General features: G+C 33.8%; 1 long non-coding RNA gene across 1 annotated transcript in view; it reads left to right on the top strand.

The window, feature by feature from the left end:
- The first annotated feature begins 6684 nt into the window (after positions 1-6684).
- The window catches only part of LOC129402598 (uncharacterized), a 162642-nt gene continuing 154776 nt past the window's right edge, over positions 6685-14550 (top strand). The window contains exon 1 of the long non-coding RNA XR_008628716.1: positions 6685-6858. This is a non-coding gene — a long non-coding RNA (uncharacterized LOC129402598). The remainder of the gene's footprint in view (positions 6859-14550) is intronic.

Below are 14550 nucleotides of genomic sequence, written 5' to 3'. Positions count from 1 at the left end.
AGGAAGGGCTTTCTTATGATGATTTTGCTACCTGGCTGTGTGTAGCCTAGAGGGCAAGATGGGAAAGACAAGTAGGGAGATAGAGTGAAAGAGAATCCAGAGCTGCAGTAGATCCAGAGAAAAAGGAGCCAGAAGTGCGGGAGACAAAAAAGATGGAAGATTGAATAAACAGTAACTAATCAGCAGCAGCTTGGACCTCGTTCTTCCTTCGCCTGTCCTTGGCCAACAGCTGTCCCAATCTAGCCCATACACAGCGGTTCCAGAGCACTGAACATGGGTGGTGAGATGGAGCCTCCTGGGGAGCCCACGAGTACACACGCCCCTCAGCGTGCTTTAGATTTTTATAGGTGATCATGGGTTGGAAGGGCTTCTCAGCACTGATTCAAAGCACTGCTTGGAGACCACACCCATAAATGAATACTAAGTACTAAGTAGTTTTTTACTAAATTCCTAATACTAAGCATTATTATACTAAGGACTAAGTACTAAGTACTCAGCAATAAAACTAAATAAAACAAAAGCAGAGCAGATATGGCCCTATGGCAAAGACATCACGAAAGAATGATGTCACTGTTGGTGATGAGTGTGGTATGTAACATTGTGCCCATGTCACATGTCATTCATCTGACATATCTATGATCTGTTTTTGCTAATACTATAATTTTTTTGCACCTCATCTGATGACGCTCAGGGGTTACTACTGGCTCTGCTGGCAGTACTCTGGGATCCATATAGCACAAACCATATAAGCATGTAATCCTAGGAAACAATATGACCCCAATAAAAATAATAAAGTCAGTTAAAAAAATAACCTGACTTTTTTTAGCACTTGAATCTTTCAGAAATTGCACTATTAAAATTTTAAATGCCTATATGTGATATTACCTTACTAATCTATAAAACACTGTCTTCCAAAAATTATTGGATAGACTTAAAATGTTGGTCATGTATAAATAAAGTTAATGAAATAGAAAGGAAACCACAGTCAGGAAATGAAGAGTGGATGCAAATGTATTAACCATGAGTTCAACAGAGCTTGGACTTTGGAGTAAGACAGACAGAGTCTAAAATCCTTTCTGTGATTTACTAGCTCTGTGACCTTGGGTCATTTATGTTCTGAGTTTCAGTTTAGAAAGTTCCCTTTAAGGTGATTTTGTAGAATTATAATAAATATCAAAGATGTATTTCAATATCTATAAAATCAAGATAAGAAAATTTCAAGATTACTATTTATAGGCCTGGTTTTCCAAACCTGACTATAGCAAGTGCTTTTGGTTCACAGATACATCACACTTACTGCAGTGGCATATGTGCGTGTTTATAGACACGTGAATATTATTTTCATTAGTACATATATATAGTTTGTATATAAAGTTTTCTTAGAAGTGGTAGAATATCAATTTCTCATATAAAACACAATTATAGGCTTAAATACTATTCAATATTCCCTCACAACATCAATTTCCTATACTTACTAGTGATTTAATCTGAATCTGTACTTACTAGCAATTTAATATCAAGAAACAAAATATTTAAGATTATTTTTCTTTATTTATTTTATGGGCCACTTCTTATGTCATATTTACTATGTCACTTGCTGTTGGAGATAGATAACTTTGTTATAGTTTCTTAAGAAACAATGCCACAAGTCCACAAGATGATTATTATTTTTGAAAAGTCAGGAAAAATATATCAACATAATTCATAGAAATAGAGAATGGGCACTCAAACTAAAGAGTACTGGAGATGGAGGGAAAGTAACCCCAAAGTTATTTGTGCATATACTTATGTCTTCTCCAATAAGGCCTCAGCAAAATTGTCAAAGAAAACTTTGAGTCTTCATAATATTTTGAATTTGGTTGCCACATTTTACTGTTTCTGGAAACTCTTTGTTTCTTCATGCAATAGTAGGATGCACTAAGTTTGTAGTATGTATTACAAACTGTTCCATGTGCTTTATTTTACATATTTCAACCTTATAGTGATCTATGTAATCATTATAATTTTTCCTTAAAAAACTGTAATTTGTGTCATAATCCAAGATCCTAATATGACAGCATTCGTAATTCTTATTAGCCCTCCTGACTTCTATTGACTTTTTCATATCTATTTTTCTTATAGGTCTTAACTTTCATTTCCTTTGGTCTAATAATTGCATTCTTGCCTCACAATTTACCACTAAACTCTATTTCTTCAATCAGCTTCTATTCTGCAAAACATCTTCATTTTTTTCTTGTACATAGCAGACCCTCAAGCACATTTGGCATATGAAGTAAAGGCAAAAATAGATTAATACATATTTAATTTTAGTAGAAAATATAATGGCATAGGCTTATGTACTGATTTGCTGAATACGTTTGATTTTGCTAGAAAATCTCAGCTACTATCAAAGGCATAACTCCAGGAATAAAATCTTCAGCTAGTAGTTAAAGATGTTATATTTGACAATGTTTGTATCACTGAAGTCTTCTCTTCTTCGTCTCTCTATGTTGAAAAGTACATTTTATTCTTCCACATATTAAAGTGTACAAGATTTTCTAAAAATTTGGGGGTCACACCAAATAGAACCCATGGGTTACATCAGGCTCCTTTCTCAAGACTCACACCTTGTGGTCCTCAAAGAACCATGTGGTTTCAGGATTGAACCACAGATGGCTTCTGCATGAAAGGTATCTACTTGAGTCCTCTGAGTTAACTGTAGAACCTGAATGTGAGCCTCTTTTCAGGATGATATCTAGTAGTTTTTATTTTCTTACGACATGCTATTGTTATCTTTTATGACTATGAACAATGTTCATTCAAAATAGACAGGTTTTCCCCCCTCACCTGAAAATCCTATAGATTAAGAAATATTCAAGTAACATTGCATCATAAGATAATACTGGTTTTATATATCGATTTGCTGCAAATCAACTGTATGTCTATATATACCAGGGTCATCACCAAATGTACAATTCTGTCCATCATGGAGTAGTCTTCTTTGTTCTAATTTATCCATCCTCACCCACTCTCATTTTTTCTCAAGTGCTGGCTAGTTTTTATTCCTCAACTGTGCTTTCTAAACTGGAAATATAAATAGAGATATTTTAAAGTTAAAACATTCTGAAAATAATTTTAATCACAAAGTATGATTATATGCTTTATTAACATTCTTGGGCCTGGTTGTCAGCAATGTATAATTTGATATGGATCCTTATCTAAGTTATAGTAATAGCTCCTTGAATATTTTTCTAACCATATTTCCACATTAATTATTCTTACATTCATTTTCTGACTTAAACACAAGCTAAAATTCTATTGCTACACAATGTGAGTGCATGTGCTAATATGTATTATTTACTAATACAGTTGGATAAGCAATTTTGTCATTGCAAATTAAAAGCAAATGCTATAAAAGATAGGGCCATGGGGGTGGGTCATGATAAGCACCGTTCACTGATCAGCTGTTCAGTATGAAATATTATCAGAAAATCCAGTAAACTTAGCTGAAAATTAAAACTAGTCTAGAGAAATTAAACCAAAGTAAGTATATGAAAATATTAGACAAGGTACCATTGTTAATGCTATGCAGAGTGCTGAAAGGTTTGTGGTCTGGCCTTGGAGGGAACTAAAAGGTCAGAAACCACAAAGATGCTTGTGTGCAGTCATTTGCACAGTCACTAATTTTTCTCATTATTTCCATAATAAGATGTATATTTCAACAGAGAGATCCTCGTGGGAGCAGCTTTTAGTGTTTTCAAGCAGATGGTTCTTTGCTTTCATGTGATGGACTTGGTGTAGAAGATTAGATAGGCTCTGTGTATTCAGCGAAACTGTACACATTTATTAATATTTGTTCATTACTTTCCATTATTACACTGTAAACTCCATAACGTATATGGCCAGATGAAACCTGAACATCACTATATGCAATGCATCTTGCACAGTATTTAGAAGAATATCATGAATACAATGCTCTCCTAGTAATTAAGAAAACGTTAATCAAATGTAAATAAATTCTTTGGTCCCAATGTTGGTCCAAGTTTCATTTACGTAACATAGAAAAACATGAAATTTATAGACAAAAATTCCTTTTTCTTTTAAAAAACTTAGTCTCTTTCTAAAGCGATAAAATATATTTTTAAGGAAACTAGAATTTCACAAGTATATAAATATTAGCATAAATCTGAGACAGATTTAAGTAATCTGTTTGTTGTAAATCTTTCCCTTTTATGCAATGATGATTGGTGAGAGAGTTTATATGTTTATAGAATTATAAAAAACTTGAGAGTAGACATTGCAGTGCCAAATAAAAGCATTAACATTCATAGTAGGAAAATACTTATACTGGCTAGATAGCCATAGAAAGATTTATAACTACATATATCTTGGGTTTTGCATTATAAATATATTATTATGCAAAACTTATTAAATTATTTAGGTAGAAGGAGAAATACAAATCTCTATAGTGTTATGTTCAAGTAAGTATAATAGTATTAATAAAATGGAATGCAATTAGTCATACCATGATAACAGGTTTTTTAATGATTGTTCAAATGCAAGATTTGCTCTTAATTAGGAGCTGATATTAACATAGTGGATTTAAAATTTATGACATGTGAATAGGTTAATTTCTTGGTGGGGTGTGGGAATCCACAACAGCCACTCATGGAAACACTTGGCTTAATTGTATGACCTGATGTTTCAGTGCTTGTGCATATCAGTGTTAGTCTCTTTCAGGCATGGAGCTTCTGACATTTGGGGTCTAAATTGGATGGTATTGGGTAGAGGGCTTCTTGTGCCAGGGATTAAACTCAAGGAGTACAATATGAAAGATATTTTCACACCCATTTGTGCTTTCTCTCTGGCCCTGAAGTGCCTCTATATAACAAATTCATGACTTATGTTGAAAATATGGAAAAATAAAGCCTTCTCAAATAATTTCTGGGATATAGACATAGAACAAATTTAAGAGATTTGTATACAATAAATCTATTTCAATTTTTCTTCTTTCCTTTTCTCCTTCCTTCCTTCCTTTTCTCCTTCCTTCCTTCCTTCCTTCCTTCCTTCCTTCCTTCCTTCCTTCCTTCTTTCTTTCTTTCTTTCTTTCTTTCTTTCTTTCTTTCTTTCTTTCTTTCTTTCTTTCTTTCTTTCTTTCTTTCTTTCTTTCTTTCTTTCTTCCTTTCTTTCTCTATTTCTTTCTCTTTCTTTCTCTCTTTCTTTCCCTTTCTCTTTCCCTCTCCCTTACTCCCATTCCTCTCTCTCACCATTTCTCTCCCTCCCCCATTCCTCTCTCTTTCTATCTTCCTTTCTTTCCTGCCCAACAGTGTTTAGGAGTTAGTGCTTACTCTTGTTTCTGCTCTTAGTTATCATCACAGTAATAATTAGGGGACCAAACGTGGTTCTAGAGATCAAATCCAGATAAGTTACCTGCCTTATATTTCTCCAGCTTTGTACCTTCTTTCTTAATGCTGCTATATGTAGAAAGAAATATATCAAATTCAGAATATTTTATGTTACACAGGAAATTTATTTCTGCATTTGTTTGTTTTGGTTCTTTGACCACTATTGGAGGTGCCTAGGGACCATGAAGCAACTTCCATTGAACTTGGACCTGTCATATGAAGAACATAAACTCTAACCTTTGAGCTATCTCTTTTACATATTAAGGGGAATTCTGCACTTTGCCTAATGAATGGATTTGTCTTTACATACTAAAAAACTCATCACAAAAAGAATATACCTATTGAAAAGCTACTGAAAGCTTCTGAAAGCTTCTTTAAAGACAGTACTTCGCTCATTTTTATATGGTAATTTTAATATACAGTTAGTTTAAATGACTTTAAAATTATTTTTCTAATTATGGTTTTCATATATTAATATTTTATAAATTGTCACCATGTTTAACATGTATTTGAACTGTTATTACTTGGATTACTTGATTACTAAATTTGACCAGTTTTGTGTTCTTGCCTTATTAGTTCTGATATATTATTGTTTTATATGAGCAGTGTCACCTGGCATTCTTCAAGACATAGATCACCCAGTTATTAGGCTTAGAATCTTTGTGACCTTAAGCAATTATTCCAATTATTCCAATATAAAAGATAATGTGAAATATGACTTTACAAACATTTATTCAAGATTAAATGTGGAATAATAGTTTATAGTATACATTGATTTCCCTTTGCAAATCTGTGTTGTCATGATTAGATCATCATTGGGTTGAGTTAGAAAAATCAAAAGCTCACACTCAAATTGTATCAAAATAAAAATCAAACTGATTTTTGTACAATTTCCTGGACTTTTACATTCAAGAAGTAGCCACAATGCTATCTCTGTGTAGACATGTGTTCTCCAAATCCTCCCTTTTTGGCACTTGCAAATGACTAGAGATGGTTAGGGACAAGTCTGAGGTTATTGATTCTTTAAACCCATGAGAGAGTATGAGATGTTGGAGTAGCAGCCGACTGCCTCCTGCGGCTCATTTCTCCAGTGAATCCACAAGGAGTATCTACAGCTTTTGCTCTCGGGACGCCAGTGTCCAGCGTGGAGCCGGTGCGCACTCCTGCCTGAGGAGTCCCGTGCTACTCGTCAGCACCACGGACAGCTCCCGTGCCTGGATTGGGGGAGGCGGGAGACTGAGCCTCCGTCAGAGAGTGCAGTAGCTGCAAGCGGGGGAGGGAGAGAAGAGAAGGACAGCTATGGGGTGGGTTGTGGAAGAAATCTGGGAGCTGCCTGAACAGTAGGTCCGGGAAACTGCTCCGCTGCACCGCCCTTGTTATTCAGGCTGACGCTCCGCACCTCTGGGTGGCTTCCAGTTCCAGGACTGCGCCCCAGAGCTCCAGGGCAGAGGCTTCAGACCTGACTCCAGGTGAGGTAAGCAGAGGTAATTAAGGGTCTCTCAGCTCCCCGGGAGCTATTGGCTTTACAGTATTTCTAAAGTCACAAGGGAGCTGGTCTTGGTGGTGGCAGCACAGGCTGAGAGTGGGTGGATGGGCGGTAAGCAGTGGCAATCTCACGGCAAGGATGGAATGCCCTGTGGAATTCAGCTCAAGTGAGTGGATTTTAGGCAATGTCCCCATATGCACGCATGGTAGGTGCTGTTGTCTATAGATAAGTTTTCGAAGATGCTCCTTTGCTTTTATTGGCAGCTAATTTTGTCCTTCTGTCCCCCCTTCTTCTTGTCTCAGGCTCAGTTTTCCAAGCCTAGTCAAAGGATTTAAAAGGGGGAGAAGTAAAGTCTGGGTACACAATGGAAAAAGGATAATCTAATCCTATAAGAGGAAGGTAGTATTCCTCTCACTCGGATTCAACAGAGGGTAAATGTTGGATTAACTTGAATTATTATGATTATAATTATCCAATGTACTCTCAATCTCTTATTGAAATGCAGGAAAGTTCAGGCTCTTTAGACAGGCTCTGGAATGTGATGGCAATTTAGCTTAAAAGCCATGTTGATCCAGTCATCTCTTCATTTTTTTGGTTACAAATTTATTACTACTTTGATATCTTTAAAGCACAACTTTTAAGTCGTTGACCAACAGTAAATCCAGTTCTCACTCTAACACTGTTTCAGGAAAAGACATGCATTCATGCAAAGATATGAACTTAATTTTTTTTTCTAATAGGTCTTTGAGGAAAGACTTTCATTAGCAAATTCTGGGAATGAAGTCATATGCAATTCTTTAAGAAGTTTCTTAGTACTTGTTCACATTTCCATAGTTTTAAAATCTATCACATGCATATATAAGAGTAGAAGTCCTAAGTTGTTTTATGAGTTTGTTTGGTAAAAGTTGCTTTCTTATTAATAACAGTTTTCATAACGTCAAGAAATTTCTGAACGTTTTTTGAAAAAATATTTTTTTTGTTAAGACACTGTGATTTGCAAAGTTGTTCATAATAGATTTGTTTCAGTCATACAATTGCAATACTAATCTCACCAACAGTGTACCCAGGGTTACTGCCATCCCCCTGCCCCTTGGCAGGCATATAATGTATTTCCATCATATTGCTTGCACCAACAAAACTTAAAGAAATATTTTTCTTAGGTGGTTGGGGTAGCTGATTTTGCTTTTGAATTAGAACTTATTCTATGCATCTTTCTGGTTATATTTGTAGGAGAATGGGAGAGCATACTCATATTAGACATATGAGACATATGTAGGAGAATGGGAGAGCATACTCATATTAGACATATGAGGTATGAAGCATTTTAATACAAGTACAGTTATAAAAATTATGCTTAGTAAACACAATTAAAACCAAATGGGAGAACAAAATTTAAATTTTATTTTTTCAACAAATTTATCTTTAACAAATTACTCACTTTTCTACCAGAGCTCAGTGTCATTTTTTTTTCTATCTCGGTGGACTACTTTTTCACACTGAAATATATGAACCTAAAGTTTTAGTAACAAATAGAACATTATAGTTTGGAGAGATAGTACAGTGTGCAGGCCACTTGCCTTGCATACAGTTGAACCAGGTTGAATCCCTAGCACCCCACCCACATGGTCCCCCACATCTGCAAAGAGTAATTTTTGAGTGCAGAGTAAGGACTAAGTCTAAGCATTTCTGGGCATGCCTCCAAAACACAACAAAATAAAACCCCAAACAAGATATACCAGTCTACTAATTCTCTTCCTTTTTTTTTTGATCCAACAAGCACTTTATGAGTAGCATTTGCTTTGTCATGTTCTTTCATATATCTCCTTATTAGGAAAAAACTTTAAGAAAGAGGAATTAGATTTTACTGTATTTCTATGACTTTCATGATAGAAGCCAAAAGCTTTGGTTTAATGCTACACTAATTAAGGTTAAGTTCAATTCTCCCAAAGTGTACACAGTTAAGTTTGGCTAATAGCATTGTTATAGTGATATATGAATACATGCCTGATGTGAAGATAAATTAAGGTATCTTTAGTTTGTTATTTATTGAAAATGACTTTGCTAATTTGTGTAAAAGTTACTCTAATATAACTGCAAATTTATATCCAGGGGCTAGAGAGATACTAAAGTGGGTAGGGCACTTGCCTTCCACACCTCTGATGTGGGTTTGATCCTTGGCACCACAAAAAACTACCAGAAGTGATTTCCTGAGCAAAGACCCAGGAGTAAGCCCTAAATACAGCCATGTATGGCAATAAAAAAAATCTAAAAAGAAAGCCAAAAGAGAAAATTATTACTCATCTGATCCTTCCTTTTGGTAACTCCTAAACTCTTTAAGTTTACCTTATTTCTTCTTAAAAGTGTATAGAAATGCTCAATATTTCCTACTACTATTCTTGCAAAAAGTTTTGTACCAGCACAGAGATACTCATATTTATGTTTACTTTAGAACTGCTTAGTGTGAAAACTCAACAACTACAGCTTGCTTTGAAAGTAAACTGTCAGTCTTCACAGAAATCATTTTTAAGGTTCTTTGAGAATATTGGCAGGAAATGTATGTCAATATAGAATTAATGAAATGAGGGAAGCTAGGAACTGGATGATTATTTATTTTATTGAATTTATATGGCAACAGAACATTTTATGTGTGCGTAAATGAAAGTGTATATATGTTTATGCTAAATCAGATTCATCAATGAGGTCCAGAATGGGGATATTAGTTCATCTTTGTATGGAAATCATATTCCGAAAACATCCTTAAACAACAACAACAAAAAGATTTGCATCATTGATTAAGGACTGGTCTGAGACTCAATGCTCTGGAGTGACGATGTAACCTGAGCACAGGGCTGAGATAGATCTGTTTAACCACCATCATTAACTTTGGGCAGAGTAACTACTTAACTTTAAATAAGAAGGTACAGAACCTGTTATTAGATAATCATAATGTTAATTCATGTAATTTTTTCATGTATGTAGTAACTATTGATTAATCTTTACTTGGGTAAAAACTTAAAAGTAATAAATTGATTCTGGACATTTCTTTTCCAAAGCACTATGGTAAATTATTTGTTCTTTCTCTCATGTAAGTAGTTAAGAAGTAACATGAGATACTTGGGATATGACTGAACACCTTAAGTTTTGTATTATAAAATTAATCCCTTATTCTTTCATTTGACATGGATATCATAAGCAGAAATATAGAAGTGGTATATTAAAAATATGAAGGTAAAAAACAATGGACCTGAGTGGCAACCACAATTTCAACTACTTTCTTTCAACAATGAATAAAACTTATACCTTCGATAAACATTTTTATGGCTCATGTGTAACTGAGCAAAGGGAGAAATATTAGGAGAAATATAGTTTGTAACTAAGCAAAGGGAGAATTATTAGGAGAAATATAGACTGATTTTAAGACATGGTTTTTATTCTTTGTTGTGTTTTGTTTGGGGGCCATGCCCTACAATGCTCAGGGGTTTCTCCTTGTTCTACACTCAGGAATTACTCCGGGCAGCTCGGGAACCATATGGGATATAGTGGATCAAATCCAGGTCAGCTATGCACCAGGCAAGCACCCTACTCACACGTACATCTCTCCAGCCCCATTTTTTTGATTCTTAGTATGGACTGTAGACAGGAGAAAAAAAAAAACAGAAAGTCACTAGTCAAAAATCTTTCCATATGTTGTTAAGATTCATTGAATGGTTTTAAAATGTGTAATTTAAATATATGATTTTTCTAGAAAATTATACTTTTTATATCTTTATTCCCTTAGTAAGCTGCATAATGGGGAGGAAGTGTCCTGTCATTTATTAATAAATGAATATAAAAACTTCTTCCAAGCTAAACTAGCAGTTTAATGTGATATGCAATATATTTCTTTTCTTTTCTTTTTTTTTTTTTTTGTTTTTTGGGTCACACCTACCAATACACAGAAGTTACTCCTGGTTCTACACTCAGGAATCAAGCCTGGTGGTGCTCAGAGGACCATATGGGATGCTGGGAATCGAACCCGGGTCAGCGCGTGTGAGGCAAAAACGCCCTACCCGCTGTGCTATTGTTCCAGCCCCTGCAATCTATTTCTTGAATTGTAAAATTTTCAACAATAGAAATGGATATATTGAAATTTTCTTTATTGGAATACTGTGATATGAATAAGTGGTGATGTTAGAAAAATACTAGTAGTACTAGTAGTACTAGTAGAGAACTTCAATGATTCCCAAACATAAATAGGGATAAATCATAGCACAATTATTTTCATGACATTTACTTGGAGTTAACAAGAACTGTTCTAGTTAATTCTAGGAGTAATCTTTTTAAATTTGGGGGAATGTGAGATTCCATATTGATAGCTCTGAGTTTAAAACAAATGGTATAAACTTTCAATATAAATTGCTTATTCTTTGAGGTTGCAAGATTAATAGTATCTGATTTATAATTCTTGATAAAATATTTTGATTCTCCAGGCTCAGTTAGGGTAACAATGAACTTTTTAATTATATTATTTTTACCTTAACTCTGCTTTTAATAACTGCAGCATTGAAAAGTTTCATTTCTGTGTTTTTATTCATACACTGGAAAAATTACAATCATTATTATTGTTCTCTTTCCTTCTTTTCTTTCTCTCTCTTTCTTTCTTTCTTTCTTTCTTTCTTTCTTTCTTTCTTTCTTTCTCTCTTTCTTTCTCTCTTTCTTTCTTTCTCTCTTTCTCTCTTTCTCTCTTTCTTTCTTTCTTTCTCTCTTTCTTTCTCTCTTTCTTTCTTTCTCTCTTTCTTGCTTTCTCTCTTTCTCTCTTTCTTTCTTTCTTTCTCTCTTTCTCTCTTTCTTTTTCTTTCTTTCTCTCTTTCTCTCTTTCTTTCTTTCTTTCTCTTTCTTTCTCTCTTTCTTTCTTTCTTTCTTTCTCTCTTTCTCTCTTTCTTTCTTTCTTTCTCTCTTTCTTTCTTTCTTTCTTTCTTTCTTTCTTTCTTTCTTTCTTTCTTTCTTTCTTTCTTTCTTTCTTTCTTTCTTTCTTTCTTTCTTTCTTTCTTTCTTTCTTTCTTTCTTTCTTTCTTTCTCTCTCTCTCTCTCTCTCTCTCTCTTTCTTTCTTTCTCTCTCTCTCTCTCTCTTTCTTTCTTTCTTTCTTTCTTTCTTTCTTTCTTTCTTTCTTTCTTTCTTTCTTTCTTTCTTTCTTTCTTTCTTTCTTTCTTTCTTTCTTTCTTTCTTTGCTTTTCTTTCTTTCTTTCATACTCGGTGATGCACAGGGGTTACTCCTGGCTCTGCACTCAAGAATTACTTCTGGCGGTGCTCAGAGGACCATATGGGATGCTGGGAATCGAATCCGGCTCTGCCACATGCAAGGCAAACGCCCTACCCGCTGTGCTATTGCTCCAGCCTCTCTTGCTCTCTTATAGAATTTCAATTCCCAAAACATTTTTTTTCTTTACATCAAAATATTTAAAATATAAAACTATAGAAACATTATTTTTATAATATTTGTGCTTAAGCACTTGAAGAGAAGTATGGTTGAATTAGGACAAATTTTGATAAGGAAAGAAATATATTCGCCCTCAAAATCACATATTTTTCTTCATTTCTTTCATCTTACTACTGCTATTTGCCAGTAGTAAGTGAGATGTTTTATTCTATTCTGATGCTTCTTCTTTCTGTTAAAGTGATTCATATCTAGACTTCATACAGTTAGCACAAATGAAGCATAGATTTGCACAAAGATTTATTTTAGCTTGAGGAAAATGGGTACACTATCTTTTAATATTTAAAAACAATATAGATTAATTTTAGTTCTCTGGGTTCAAGTAGTATCACTAACTCATCACTAACTCACTCCAAATCTACTGTTGTTATTGAAAGATATTGTCCTCAAACTGGCTTAATAAGATTTGATTTCATATATAATTTTTCTGCCAAAGTAAAATTATTGCATGCATGTAACTAACTCCATCAGATAGAGTGGTGCTCGGGGCCATCTGCATAAGATTATACAAAGGGTGAAAAAATTTCATCTCTACTAGACATATTGAAATATTCATTGATTGAATGGTCATGATAATGATATAAATAGCATGCCTCAAGGGGTAAACAAGTTACATTTAATACAATTACCAAAACAAATTCTCTTATAGAATTTAATCTCCATGTTTTTACTAGGATCTTAAAAGTTCATCATGATTTTGTTTCTTTTCTTATTATAATAATGTATAATAGCCTTACACTGTTATCCTAATAAAGCAAACTTGATAGCTTTAAAGAATAGAAATACATTATCTCTGAGTTTTGGTGGTCAGAAGTACAAAATCACTTTCTCTCCATTAAATCAGCATTTTTGAATGGCTACTTCCTCATGAAAGGAAGGATGAATGTTTTGTTTTGAAGAAAGAATGTGGCTTTTTTGCTCTTACTGGTGACCTCTTTTCTCAGAGTGGTTGGCAATTTTATTTCTGTCTGTATCTGCCTTGAATTTTTCTGTCTTAATTCTAAATTAATCCCAGAACACATCACTTTGTTAGTGACTTATACTTAAATTGAATTTTTAAGATTAATTTAGAGAAATCATCTCATCTCAAGATCCTAAACTTAACTGCCTATGCATTATCATTATGTCAGGTAATACATTCACAGGGTCTGTGATAAGATAAGAACATCTTTATAGGACTTAATTCAGCCTTCTGCAATAATGCTTTTTTGGTTTTAATGTGATGATAGTAGAAGTATAGTAACTTTGTAGACCTACAGAATAAGTGTTAATACTACTGTGACTATATCATTCATTATTTCATCTACTATATATTGTATATAACAGTAATATTATAGTTTTGTAATATTGTACATGTTTATATGTATATATTCCCCTGATATCCTCACAAAAATAATATGCATTGTCGTCCTCCGCAAAGCAACAATACCTTTGAAGTGTTTAATATTTTTTAATTCCTTGACTTGAAGATATTGATGGAGAATTTTCTTAACAAGACACTGATAAACACTTCTAAATTTACTAAATCTAATTATAGAAGAATATATGTGACAGTTATCCACTTAGGGTCAAAACCATTCATTAAAACTAATCATATATTTAATTTAACACCTAGTTTTCATAAATTTAAATTACTTAGAACTTTATATAATGCTATTGATAAATTTATCTCTTATTTATAAAATGAAACCCTTTTTCAAAACACAGAGTTTTGCTTTGTTTTTAAACTTTGCAGGAAAAAAATTTCAAAGGGTGTCAGACAATGATTCCATAATATTTGGTGCTCTTCACAAATGTTCTCTGTGCATATTTTATCTCATGATTTATATATACTAAGGGCACTTCCAGGAGAAACATAATGACAGTACTGTTAACGTTTCCAATATTTGTATAACCCAAAGAAGGACTATTGCATGAACTGGATTTATCCTTCTGACCCCCCTACTCCACATCACCATTGATCATAAAGGGAATTTAAAACACCCTGTGTAAATTAATCTAATGCAAATTAATTCTTCCTGCTCAGAAGTTTGCCCTTCACTTTGAAAAAAAATGTGGTTAATAGATGTGCTGTGATTACTGGTTGGTGTGTTGGGAGTCCTGTCCTCTTTAAAAGCACTCTCATTTGTCAAAAACAACAAAAAAGAAGCCATTAGGGGAAAAACAAATGATCTGATCAAAGTATTAAGGATGACCTTAAAACTAT

Source organism: Sorex araneus, chromosome 2, assembly GCF_027595985.1.
Source record: "Sorex araneus isolate mSorAra2 chromosome 2, mSorAra2.pri, whole genome shotgun sequence".
In the NCBI taxonomy this organism is placed as follows: Eukaryota; Metazoa; Chordata; class Mammalia; order Eulipotyphla; family Soricidae; genus Sorex; species Sorex araneus.
Note: the sequence above shows the minus strand (reverse complement) of the source record. Positions and strands in the feature narration are given on the sequence as shown.